General features: G+C 27.2%; 1 protein-coding gene across 1 annotated transcript in view; it reads left to right on the top strand.

Moving 5' to 3' along the window:
- Nucleotides 1-2,348: 2,348 nt before the first annotated feature.
- The window catches only part of LOC136989586 (uncharacterized), a 41,908-nt gene continuing 31,324 nt past the window's right edge, over nucleotides 2,349-12,932 (top strand). The window contains exon 1 of the mRNA XM_067287802.1: nucleotides 2,349-2,700. The gene's annotated coding sequence lies outside the window, so the exon portion shown is untranslated. The remainder of the gene's footprint in view (nucleotides 2,701-12,932) is intronic.

Raw genomic sequence — 12,932 nt, 5'->3', positions numbered from 1 at the left:
TGCATTAAACTCTAGTCGCAATGAGAATTGAAGCTATCTGTATTCACAGATGCAACTGTAGAGAAAGGATCCTTCCGAGTGAAAAGGGTTAGTGGGGTCTTCTACATGTACAAGTTAGTTGTACAGGTTTGTTGGGTGACTCACTACACTCTGAAACTGACTCTTATCACGTTCGGACGTCCGATCCAACCTTCCCCTTGACTTATCTGGTAGTGGAGATAAGTCCCCTAATGAAACTGTGTGCAGGTTAGGGGAGGCTTGTTATCGAGAGTGTGTATGTCCCTATCCAAAATTGGACGGGCTAACATGACCCCTCAGATTCAATTTAGATTCTAAAATGAAAATCTAAATTGAATCCCCTAGAAAAAGGGATATTGATCGAATGTATCCCTAGTATTTCCCTCAAAAACTACGATCGTATATATAATTGAAGGAAATAGAAAGACTCGACTACATTTCTTTTTATCAACTGATCGATTTTAGGAATTTCGAGTCAGGAAAATATGTTATTTTGAAAGTGGATTGAATAGGATATTTTGTATGATTTATAAAGTATTTTTCATTTTTTCAAGAATTGAAAATAGCGCGTATTAAGGTGGGGGTTTTGATATGAAATGTAAACCATTTTTGCGAAAAATTGACATTGTTTCAGACGCGGTTATCTTCGCTGCCATAACTTATTTTATGATCCTGAAATAGGAAATTGCCGCAACTGCACGGCATGCATACTTCCATGTATTTTACCGGCCGATCGGGATAAAAATATGTAAAATTTAAAGTAAAGTAAGAATATTATTGGATTAATTCGACAATCGAAAAACTTCTAAAACATTTCGTGCATCGTAGAAAAATTGTCTTTTCAGAAAATTCCCTATCCTTATAGGATAAATAAATAACAATAACTGAATTATTATATTATTAATTTTTAAAGCAGCAAAAAATTTCTCAAAGCCATTACACTTAAAAATATTACTTCTCTACCAACTCAAAATATTCTTATTTTTCATTACGTATATATATCTATATATTTAAGTTAATTACGATCATCTATAGTTCTAATATTTCCAATGGCCAAGTGCTAATTTGGAAATTTTTTAATGAATTGTTAACGACTGTCTAGGGTCTCGTTTCTTATCTACTATTGCACCCAAGCACGCGAGATTGCACATGCGAACCAAGCTAATTAGAAGTGGAGGAAATAAATGAAGAGAAATGGCAAAAAAAGTTACTTTAACAAATGGCATTCGTATACTTAAAACACATTCGGGATTCTCAGACGATTATGGACCGAAATTATCCACAAAATGAACGATAATTCAATATTAGAATATTATTGAATTATCTACTTACGTCGCCTGCAAATATCATATTTTAAATTTATTTTAAAAAGTTTTTTTTTAATATAAATATTTGAATAAAAATTTCGAAATTTTCTCTTCGAACAAACAAAATTTAAATTTTAAATAATTTTAAAAGAATAAATAAATTTATTCTTATTTATTCAAAATACTAATTTGCAGTTATGCTTCCCCTTCATCAATCTTTAATAAACAATATTCAGACTAATGTAATATAATACACGTATCATGTTTCATGTTTTTTTTCTTTTCTTAAATAATTAAGCATCTCAGACGAGTTTCTAAATGTAAAAATGTAATAATATCGCTTTATTATTCATTAAATTGTCAAAATAAATATTTCATTTTAAAAGATCGTTTATAGAAGTATAGCAATTTTAATCCAATTTTAAACGTTATTTATTATTATTATGATTATTATTTTTTTTTATTACTTTTAAATTTGAATATTTAACTATAATCACTTTTTGTTATAAGATAATTATGATATGTAAATATCTATTAATTAATTTTTAAAGAGATTATTCCAATTAAAATGCCATCAGAATTGATTTGATCGAATTAGAATTTTCTACTTTTTTATCTTTTAAAAAGTTTACTTTTTAATCAGATTAAAAATATTGTAACATAATTTCAAATTTAGTTAGATTTTAATTTTATTTTTCGCTTTTTAATTAGAAAAAAAAAGAAGAAGATTTCTCCCGCAATAATTAAACTTTCAATGGAGCGAAGAGATACGCTGCCAAACACCAATACTCGGCAGTGAAACTCGATTTACAGGGGCTAGGAAATTTATCAATGTGTAACAAAGCCAACGTGAATTTTTCTTGATATCTTTCCATAGTCATATAGTAGAAACATTTTTCAAGTTAAACGGGTAAGAGTGAACCAAATGGGCAAAATTTAATGTATTGAAAACGGATCATTTGGAGACGAAGTAAACTTCTTGGCAACTACAATGGTTTGAATGAAATCTTACGAGAGGTAAGGTAGTTCTGGCATCATCTGCGTGGTGCCGCCACCTGGCAGCGATGGCAGCGCCGCCCTAGCGGACGTTGATTGATGCCGATGGTGGATAGGAAAGACACGACACAGTCCCGGCTCCCGTATATTGACCCGAGAGTTCTCTGGTGGCAGTCACTGTACAGTGAGCTGTCTGCTCTGCTACCGTCCTCAGTGATGCGTGCTTTCTTTTAGCGGAGGATACAGGATGTGACGTAGACAGCGGGCCGGAGAATGACTGTCCGATCTCCAGAGAGTAGCTTAGCTCACTTTGTGTTTTGGTGTCTGGGTGCGTAAGAATCATGTACGACTTTGTTTGGTTCGGATTACAAGGAGACAGGTGAGTTGCCCTTAAAAACTTTATGTAAAAATCTAAGAGTTTAATCAAAAATTCTTTTCTATACTTGAAAAGCGTGTAGTAACTTATGACAGATTTGGATTTGGCGCCAAGTTTCTAGCATCGTTAAAGTAAATATTCGGGCGTAGAGTTAAAAATCGATTATCGGATATGTTTAGCAAATTGGACACATTAGTACAGGTGCCTTTATGTAGTGGTATGCAGTAATCTATTCACGAACAGTAGATGCTTCTAATATGTACTACACACTCACAAATGAGGTTAGCATGCGATGACATGACTAGATCATACGTAAATGAAGGCGAAAAGACAAATTAACTAGTAATAGCCGTCAACCTCGTATATATGTAGACGTATACAAATTTGTTTACTTCGCGTTAAGCAAAATTTATTATTTTTGAATGGTTAAATGAAATTAAAATATCATCAAGTAAAAATTGCTTTTTAATTAAAATTAATTAACACATTATTTAAATTTTCTAAATCTTTAAATCCACAGAAAAAAAAAGAAAAGATTTTATGATTATTTAATAGTTTAGGGAATAAAATTTTGTAAGTTATTTACCGAGATTTATAACAGTATAAGCAATATATATATATATACATACATATATATTTAAATAATTCTTCTCTCTATCCATATAATTAAATTTCATTAATAAGATTTATTTATATATGTTTATCTTTCAGATAAATTCTATAAAAAATATATTTATCAAAACTTCTAGTGATATCAGAACATAAGTCATATATTAATATTTAAAAAGTCGGAACGATAAACCGATTTTCCATCGCTTCGAGCGTACAATGTAAGAAATTTATTATAAGAAATGAACAGTTAATATAAGTTAGATAAATGTCTCTATGGATTTTCAGTAATATAATATAAGCATTTGCTATTTGAAAGGCTTTTATATTAATGAAAAATGTTTTATTGGATATAGAAAATTGAATTAATCAGAAACGTTTGATGGCTTATGAGGGACAAAAGGTTAAAGTTTTCGTAAAGATAAACGTGTTAAATGTAACTAAAAATAAAATTTTAGACAGGCTTATGCATATTTTATCACTTTATTAATATCTCATTGTCGACCACATTAACTTTCTCTAAACTTCATTGATTGGATTAGTTATCCACAGTTAAATTTTCAATTTAGAATAAATAATTAAATGATAACGACTCTAAGTTGCCGATTGAATCTTTATCATTTTAATAATCCTCGAAAGAATTACGTCATGTTTCTACAATTTCAAAACTTAGTAAGAGTGATTTGGGGCAGAAATTTTTCCTCGTTCAAAACCGCATCGATAGATTACAGAGTAATTATGAGTAATGTACAAGACGAACATTGCCAAGGGTTGCGTCATCAAGGAATGGATCTTCATTCAAAGAAGATTCAGCGAAGAAAGACTCGTCCCCTCTGGCAGTTCGTAATTCGTTTAAATGCGGATGGCGAAGGCGCAAGCCTCTAAATTGACTGCCAGGCAGTCGACGTACGTCGCCATGACGACAAACCTTGCACTTTTCCTTTGCTACAGTCATTTGGGAAACAGAATTGTTTGGTAGAAGTTTTTTCTATCCTCATCCTGTGTCGATTCTTCAGAGTACAATGCGTCTAGAGATTTCCGAAAAATAAAAAAACAACCCCGTCCTTTCACTTTTCACTTAAAATCACGATAAATTAATTATCCATTAATTCGAGATAATTTTTTTTTTAAAATACGCTTCTTAAAAAAAGAATAAATAAATAAAAACTCTTACACTAACTCGTAATCTCCTTTGATGATTACAATGCTTGAAATGTATATATATATATATATATATATATTGTATATATTGTATATATACAAAACGCTTGGATAAATAAGATAAAAAATATTCGGTAAATGTTTAATATTGATTCTCGATGCGGGAAAGTGGGTAAGGCATCGATGCTAAATCGATTTTGGCATTGCCAGTTCGATCTCGATCTCAGGCGACGACTATTGTTATCCAACAGCATTTGCTGTATTGACAGAGATTGAGGTCATGTTGAGGCGATTTTGACAGATTAGGATGACTCTGTTCATCTATCCGAGTTAATTCTCAAGGTTTTCAAAACATATACTACAGTATTGTTACAGATAAAAAACAAACAAAACAAAAAATCCAGATTTATTGATTTATTTTAATTAATTTATAAAGTATTTTTACGTTTCAACAGGTTCCCAACACAGGCATTAAATTACGTTTAAATTATTTACATTTTTGTTTTTTTTTTCTCGAATTAAGAAAAGAATTATGTATTAATTTCTATTCTTCACACATAAAACGTTTAAATGATATCGTGTTAATTTTACTTCTACTTTTTTTAAACTTTAAATGTATGTAATGTAGTTTTTAAATTGATAAAAAGGATGTTGTAGACAATTTTTAGAAGAGTGATAAATAAAAAAAAGCATAAAAACTTTACTGAAATTTCAAAATTGACATTTAATCATGCAGATATTTTTATTTATAAGTGTGCAGTATTGTTCTCCAGGCATTTTTTTCTCCCTCTTCTTTGCTAACGTAATAAAATAGGATCAGTCTTTGTGAAAATTGAAGTATTCTTAATACTGGTTCATTGTTTTTTTCACGAAAGAAACGAATAATCTTCCTTTTAGCTTAGAAAAAAAATGATTTTTAATATAGGTATTCAATAAACTGTCCGTCCGTCTTCTTATTCGAAATTAGAAATCTTTTGATTAGATGGATTGGGAGGAAAAAAACCATCTGGATATTGAATATTAATTATTCTCTCGTTTATAGAAAAGTAAATTTGGAAGATAGATAAGAAATAAACCCATAAAAATGTTCAAAAATTCCCATAAAATTTTTTAATAACTGTAATAAAAATCAACACGAAAGAGTTTTTCTTTTTTTTAAAAGCGAAATTTAAAAAGTCAATAAACGCATTTACAGGAATATTTTCCCATTTTACTAATTTCTAAGAATATTTTTAACAAATTAAAAATATTTATTAATGCAGAATATCCTTGTAAATGTTTATACATTTTTAATATTAATAGAATATTTGTTCGTGTATTGATTTTTGTGAATGAGAGAATATATTTACAAAATGTTAGCAGTCTATTTAATACAAACATAATTTACTTTAAACGTTTATTATTTAAAAATAGGATTAATTCGCCATAAAATGAAATTATCCGATAGTATTTTATTATTATTAAAAATTTAAAGTTAACATATTCATAATAATAAACCTTTAACAAGTATTAGGAGTCAGAGATCTTTCGAGGTGATACAACTAACAAAAAATACGAAGAGTCACAAAATTAGTGGTCCTATCACGTTCAACCATCTCTTTGAATTATAAAAAAGTAAATGAAAATATACAAACTTTACTCCTGGGTATTATGCATATTAAAGTAAATATCTCTATGATCGAAAAACAAAGATAAAATGTCTATAAAGTGTCCATGATTTAGTCCTTGGAATAATCTAAATGATAAATTTTCATAGTGATGCTTTCCAATAATATCAAGATTTGGCGATATCTTCCTTTAAAATTCCGCATTATAATTGTTATTCTGTTGAAGAAGAGAGATAAAAATGTAATAGAGAAGTTTCATAGATTCACACAAAGACATGCAATTATTTATTGTGACGTCGTCACAATGCCGGGCTGCAATTTTTAATCATATTTTTAAATGTATTTAATTTGAAATATATCCTCTCCACCTCAAATTAGTAGTGTTTTGCCACTGTACGTTATACTTTTCCTTTAACAATAGAGTCGTTCCGGTTGTCTGACACCTTTCAGAGAAAAATTTTCAATTGAAATAACGTAACCTTTCGTTTGCAGAAGTTTCTATACAGTTAATCAGGGCCTCCTGCCCCTAAACTTTCCATATCTGGTCGCGACTTTCATGTATCTAACTTCATTCTCGAGATTATGGGAGGACAGACAGGCAAATGGCGACAGCGAGAATTTATAGGACTACAATTTTTTCAAGTTGCAGCCCAATTAATTAAACAATATTTTATCAATATATTATATCAATATTTTATTAAAAGTTTACAATAATAAACAAGTTAAATCTATTGAGAAAATTCATAATATACTAAGATTATATTTGATTTTGTAGGAAAACAATATTTACAATAATATTCCACTATGTTTACATGAATCATTCATCTATTGACAGGAATATTTCCTATATTTACATAAATATTAAATTATATTTACACGTTTCTTAGAATATTCTAATCATTTTACAATAATATTTACTATATTTTTAATAAAAACAAATATTAAAAAAATTATAAGTATTTCCTTATAAAAGTCCCTTCTTATTAATATATATATATATATATATATATATATATATATATATATAATTTATTTGTAACAGTTTTATTTATATAAACAAGAATATAAAAAGTTTTATTTACAAAGAATAAATCACGCTTTAATAAAGATCTAAATATATGTTTATATATACAACTTATATAAAGCATGCAGTTACAAAATACATGATGCGTTTATGTAAAAGAAATGTAAATTTTGAATAAACTTTCAAATTCTATCCACAAGCTGGGAATTTTATCGTATATGTAATCTAAAAGGACATTTTCTAAACGTAGGTAAAATTGTCACGCAAACTGTCAGAATGAAATCCAATATTTTCAACGTGTAAAGTAGAGCATCAAGAGAGAGAGGGAGAGAGAGAGAGAGAAAGAGGAAGAAAATTTAAATGGAAAATAATAGATTAAAATTATATTAAGAGTCAAAAACTTTTATCTAAATTATTAATGTTTTTATATAGGAAATTGTTTTAAAAACAGGAAAAAAAATTGCTTTTAGCTAGAAACTTTTTATCTCTCTCTCTCTCTCTCTCTCTTCTCTATACGTGTATATGGAAATCTGTATAAAATGGATGGTTTAACTCTTCTCAAATTAAAAACAAAAAAAAAAAAAAATATATCATCAACTTTGTTAATTAAAGCAGACGAAGAGGTTTATAAAAATATTCTGTTGTGGTGACAAACAATTGGCGATATTTGAATTAGCTTAGAAAGTTCCAACAATAGAATTTCAATAACACAAGCGTACAAGGATTTTTTTCTTCCTCCTCTCTCTCTCTCTTCTCTCATTGCTTCCATTCTGTAAAGCTAATAAAGAAAGTTTGCAATATGCTGAATCTCTAGTCAAATTTTTATTCATTCTGGAAATTTTTCAAAATGATACTAATTAAGGTAGAATAATAAATTTTATGTTTTGTTTTATTTTTTCCCCCCTTCTTCTTCTTCTTCTTCTTCTTCTTCGTATTATCTGTTACATTGTTAATAAGTTTATTGTCGGAGTGTTTTCGTATTTATGAATTATTAAAATATTTATTTAAGAGAGTTTAAATATAAAAATGGATCCTCTTAGAATATTAAAATCCACTCGAAAATTTTATTATCTTAAGTAATAACGATACGATACTTGGTTAATTTATATTGGAATATGTAAATTATAACCCGGCTTTATCGTCTTTTAATGAAAATGTTTAATGATAATCTGACATTTTCTAATGATATCGAGCTTCTAGTTATTCGAGAAGAATTTAATTCTTATTAAATAAAGTAATTTTAATGGGAAATTAAATAAAAATGGCCCATAATTATATTTATTTTCCAGTAAACATTTTAGATTTAGGAAAGATAAAATTGATATATGGATGATTTAACTGGCGAAAAAATTGATTAAAATTAGAATAGTTTTAAGAGATTTAGTCAATCATTTTCTATTCAAAGTGGCATTTATCTTTATTAATTTATAATCTATTTTTCAATATTTCATTTCTAATTGTATCTAAGAGTCTCTTTAATGCTTGAACGAGTATACAAGTAGATAAATTATTTATTTTACACGTTTATAAAATTTATAATTTAATCTTCTAATCGAAATTCAAAATTCTTAAGTATTTTATAGTAAGTGGCATGTTAATATGCTTAAATTTTAATTAAAATATAAATTTATGCCGCAGAAAAATTGATAAATTTGCTTAGAGCTGAAAAAAAGAAAAAAAATGTAAGTCTTTTGAATCCATTGAAAACAGTTGAAGGTTTTCTAGTAATAATCCAGAGAGTATTAGGAATGTCTTGAGTTTATTTAAACGTCAAATTCAGTCAGAATGTTTCAAGTTACTGACAAAAATTCTCCATCAGACTAACAATTTTCAGAATTTCCAATGATTGCACAAACGTAATGGATTCTGAATTCGAAACCTTTTAGAATCCCAACATAAAAGTATTTTATATCAATTCATTAAAATATATACGCATATTTTAAAAGACCGTCTAAATAATTACATTTTAAATTATTATTTAAAGCCATTTACAATGAATTATATGAAAGTTGTTTATGAATTTAAGACTTTTATTCCATAAAATATTATTCCCTTACGAGAATAATTTTGTATAATAAGTAATTATGATAGGTTGATGAATTTATAAAATATGTCAACTATTAATTTTTGTTGTAAAGATCAATGTTTAAATTTTAAACCAGAGAAATATATAGCATACGTTATCGTCGATAGCATCCAGTTTATGAAAATTATGTCTTTTCCTGTCAAATCAACAAGACAAAATGCATGGAAAGACTCCAGCAATATTACCTCCTATCGGCAAAACTGTCGACTTCTCATTAGTCTTTCTTAATCACGTGTCAAGGGTCCTACCCTCCTATACACAAATGTTGTGGGTGGGGATAATTATAGGCCAACTGCAGCAGACTCAGATTTACGGACAGATAAGAGTTAACGATGGTAATGACTGCTGGGGTGAGATTTAACAAAGAATCATCATTTCCTTCACTACAAAAGATCCTGAACTCGAGCTATACATCAATGGATCTTTAATAGCCTGCAACATTTGATTGCTAAAGATGAGGTTGGGATGACTCTTCTTTTATAGAATACGACCAAGAATTATTACTCATTGCGTTAACAAAACTAAACAGAATTAAATTAGGCATTCATTTATGTTAAAGAATGATATCTTAATATAGTAAAATGCATTTTTAGTGGCATGTTTCCTTTATATTTTATTCTTAAAGAATAGAAATCTGCGCCGAAAGTTTCTTATTTTAATATGTTTAAAACACATTATTTTCAAATTAACGATTAAACCGTTTAGAAAATATTTTTAAACAGTTTTTTTTAAAACTATTTTTAATGAAATTATTAATAAATATTTTAATTTATTACACGACTGCATTAACGTTAAATATATTTTAAAAGTGATTTATGATTTCAAATTCTTTTCGTTTACTAAAATAACACATTAATTATAAACTGAAGTATGTCTTTTCTTTATATTTAATTTAATTTTTTTTCTATATTTATTAACATGCATCATCCCCAATCGTTAAGAATATTTCTTCTAAGGATATAAAGCAGTAGGCCTACGCATTGACTGATGTTATATTGTCTGTCAATACTTGTTTATAAGCAGCATAACAATGTCTTAAAAATAAATTTAAAATATATTGTCACTTATATAATAAATATGGTGTAAGATTCAGCTCATGGCCAGAGATATTTTTCTGACGATCAAAGTTAATTAAATTTTTATAAATTTTTTTTCTATTATTATTGATAGAGTTTAATGACTTTTGATAGTATTAAATTTCATCCGAGAAGTCTTTTATTTTTGTTGTGACAACCAGATTGTTTAAGTAGACAATTCACTTCGGGTTGTCAAGGAGAACACAATAACAACTGTTATCAAAAAGCCGAATGTGCTTTCTGCTTTTTACACTTTTTATTGCTTTATATATATATATATATATAGTTCGTTTAACTCTTAATGAGATAACAATAACAATTTTTTTGGTCGAGATCTTTTTAAAGAACTGTACAACTTTTAAAATTATCTTCCTGCTCATTAAAACAAACGAGAAAGAAGTTTAAGGTTATTAATTGTATAGGATAAATATACTTAAAAATCTACATAATGACGAAAATTTACATTAATGGAAGTTAATAAATCTTAAAAGTTGAACGAGTCATCACTTTAGTTTCATTTTATAAAATGACTTTTATCTGGAAAATCGTCTTATTTCTGCTTGTTCTGAATATCTCTTTCGGACGATACTTCAATTGGCAATAATGACGTCATTTCCTGTCACCCTTGAAGGAAAAGATCCCTTTTCGGACAGAAAGATGACACGACGATGCCATTTCCTGTACGAAACCTTGTCTGTTCGATGCTTACTTCCTGTTCCTGCGGAAATCATTGCCTTATGACATGTACCATGCTGTATTCATAAGTGTTCTTTAGTACAGTAGACTTCTAAGTTTTTGTTTTACTTTCAAAATGTGTTTAGAATGTATTTCTTTTTTTTAAAAAAAATAAAAAGAATAATGCTATAAAATTATTATCGTTAAATCGATTTAAAATAGTTAAAAAAATAACGTTTTATAAACTAGAAAGATGTAATAATTTTAGATAATTTGATCTTTTATCCGCATCACAGAGAAGTGGATAAAAAGTGGATGAAGACATAAAAATTTAAAAAAAAAAGTAGAAAGTTCTTAGAAAATTCTTTTAAATCTAGATTATCTTTTGTCATTTTTCGATACTTTAACAATTTTTGAGCTTTAAGATTAAAAAAAAAAAAAAAATAAGGACAGAAGTGAAAAATTCGATGAAAAATTACAGGAAGCTTTGACGAAACTTTCTATAATTCGCAGCTTATTGATGATTCAAGACTTGTAAACTTTTTTTATATAAAAAAAGAAAGGAGAAAAAAGCGGTAATTTTTGAAATTATTATTACATTTAACATTTGAGTCACATCTACAGAAACAAATTGATTTAGAACTATTGCTTACTCACTGAAATTTCCAGGAAAGGAATAACAAAGTTATCTACAAAAATGATTTATAAAATGTTATCAAATTTGATTATTTCTCATAAATTTTATAACATTTATTACATTTTTGAAAAATGTATCAAAAGCTAGAAAATCAATAAATTAAAATATAAAAATTGCTACTTATATCTCATTAGCCACATATCCTGACATTCATCGTAATTATTTTTCAATGTATTTACTGATATATATATATATATATTTTTCGTTTTTTTTCGATGACACTTCATAAAATAACTTTGTTTTCGCTGTCATTATGATTTTAACTTCATTAAAATTAATATTGTAATAATTCTAATGAGAATTTAAAGAGGGAAGTTAAACATATTTAGCAGAATACGAATGCAAATATGTTGTTAAATCCTATAATAACATGACTTTATAATTTTAATTATTATATTATTCTAGAAATTAGTAAAGCTAAGTCATTCATCACTGTCAATATTTTAAAAGTAAATGAAAATTTTCTTGCTTTTTAAATTAGTTTAAGCTGTGTGTATGTGTGTGTTTATATATACTGTATATAATGTATAGACTATACTGTATATAGATAATATGTAAAGGTGTATATATATATATATATATATATTGTTTAAAATTTTCAGTATCTTGAATTTTTTCTCTTAGATGGCGCCACATAAATCATGCTCCTCCAGCAATAAATTATAAATTTATTGCTGAAAAATATCTGATAAGAACCAGTTATTTACAAAATTATAAAATTATATTTTTTTATCCTAATATAATTTTTAATGGATTAAAAAAAATCTAGTTTATATCATATTACTTAACAATAAATAAAATTTAATATATAATTAAAGTAACTTTTCAAATTACAATTAAGATAATAACTTTTATAATTCCTGTTTTTTTATTTTAAAAAATAAAAAAAATTTTATCCAAGTTACTGATGTAGATTCAAATGTAACTGCTTCCCTATCGTAATTTAAACATTATAGGATGATTATTGAGTAGATTAGCAGGTAATGATTTTTATCAATAGTTATTTAAACTGAATATTTATCTGCTAGAAAAGTATTTTCATGATAAAGTCGATCTTGGTATTTTTTTTCTTCTCTCCTCTTCTGTACAACAAATGATTTCTCATTTTCCAAGTAGCAAAATCTCTTGGAGAAGGGGAAAAAATGACAAATTTAATGGAAAATTTAAAGCTATTTTCTCTATTATAATACTCTAGAAGTTTCTTTTAGAGTAAGATATCGAAAAGAGAAAGATATTCATATATAAATACATATATACATATATATAAATGATTTTTTAAGTACCGTTCAACGTTCAAAAG

This window comes from Centruroides vittatus, unplaced genomic scaffold, assembly GCF_030686945.1.
Source record: "Centruroides vittatus isolate TY-2023 unplaced genomic scaffold, ASM3068694v2 scaffold_712, whole genome shotgun sequence".
Classification (NCBI taxonomy): Eukaryota; Metazoa; Arthropoda; class Arachnida; order Scorpiones; family Buthidae; genus Centruroides; species Centruroides vittatus.
Note: the sequence above shows the minus strand (reverse complement) of the source record. Positions and strands in the feature narration are given on the sequence as shown.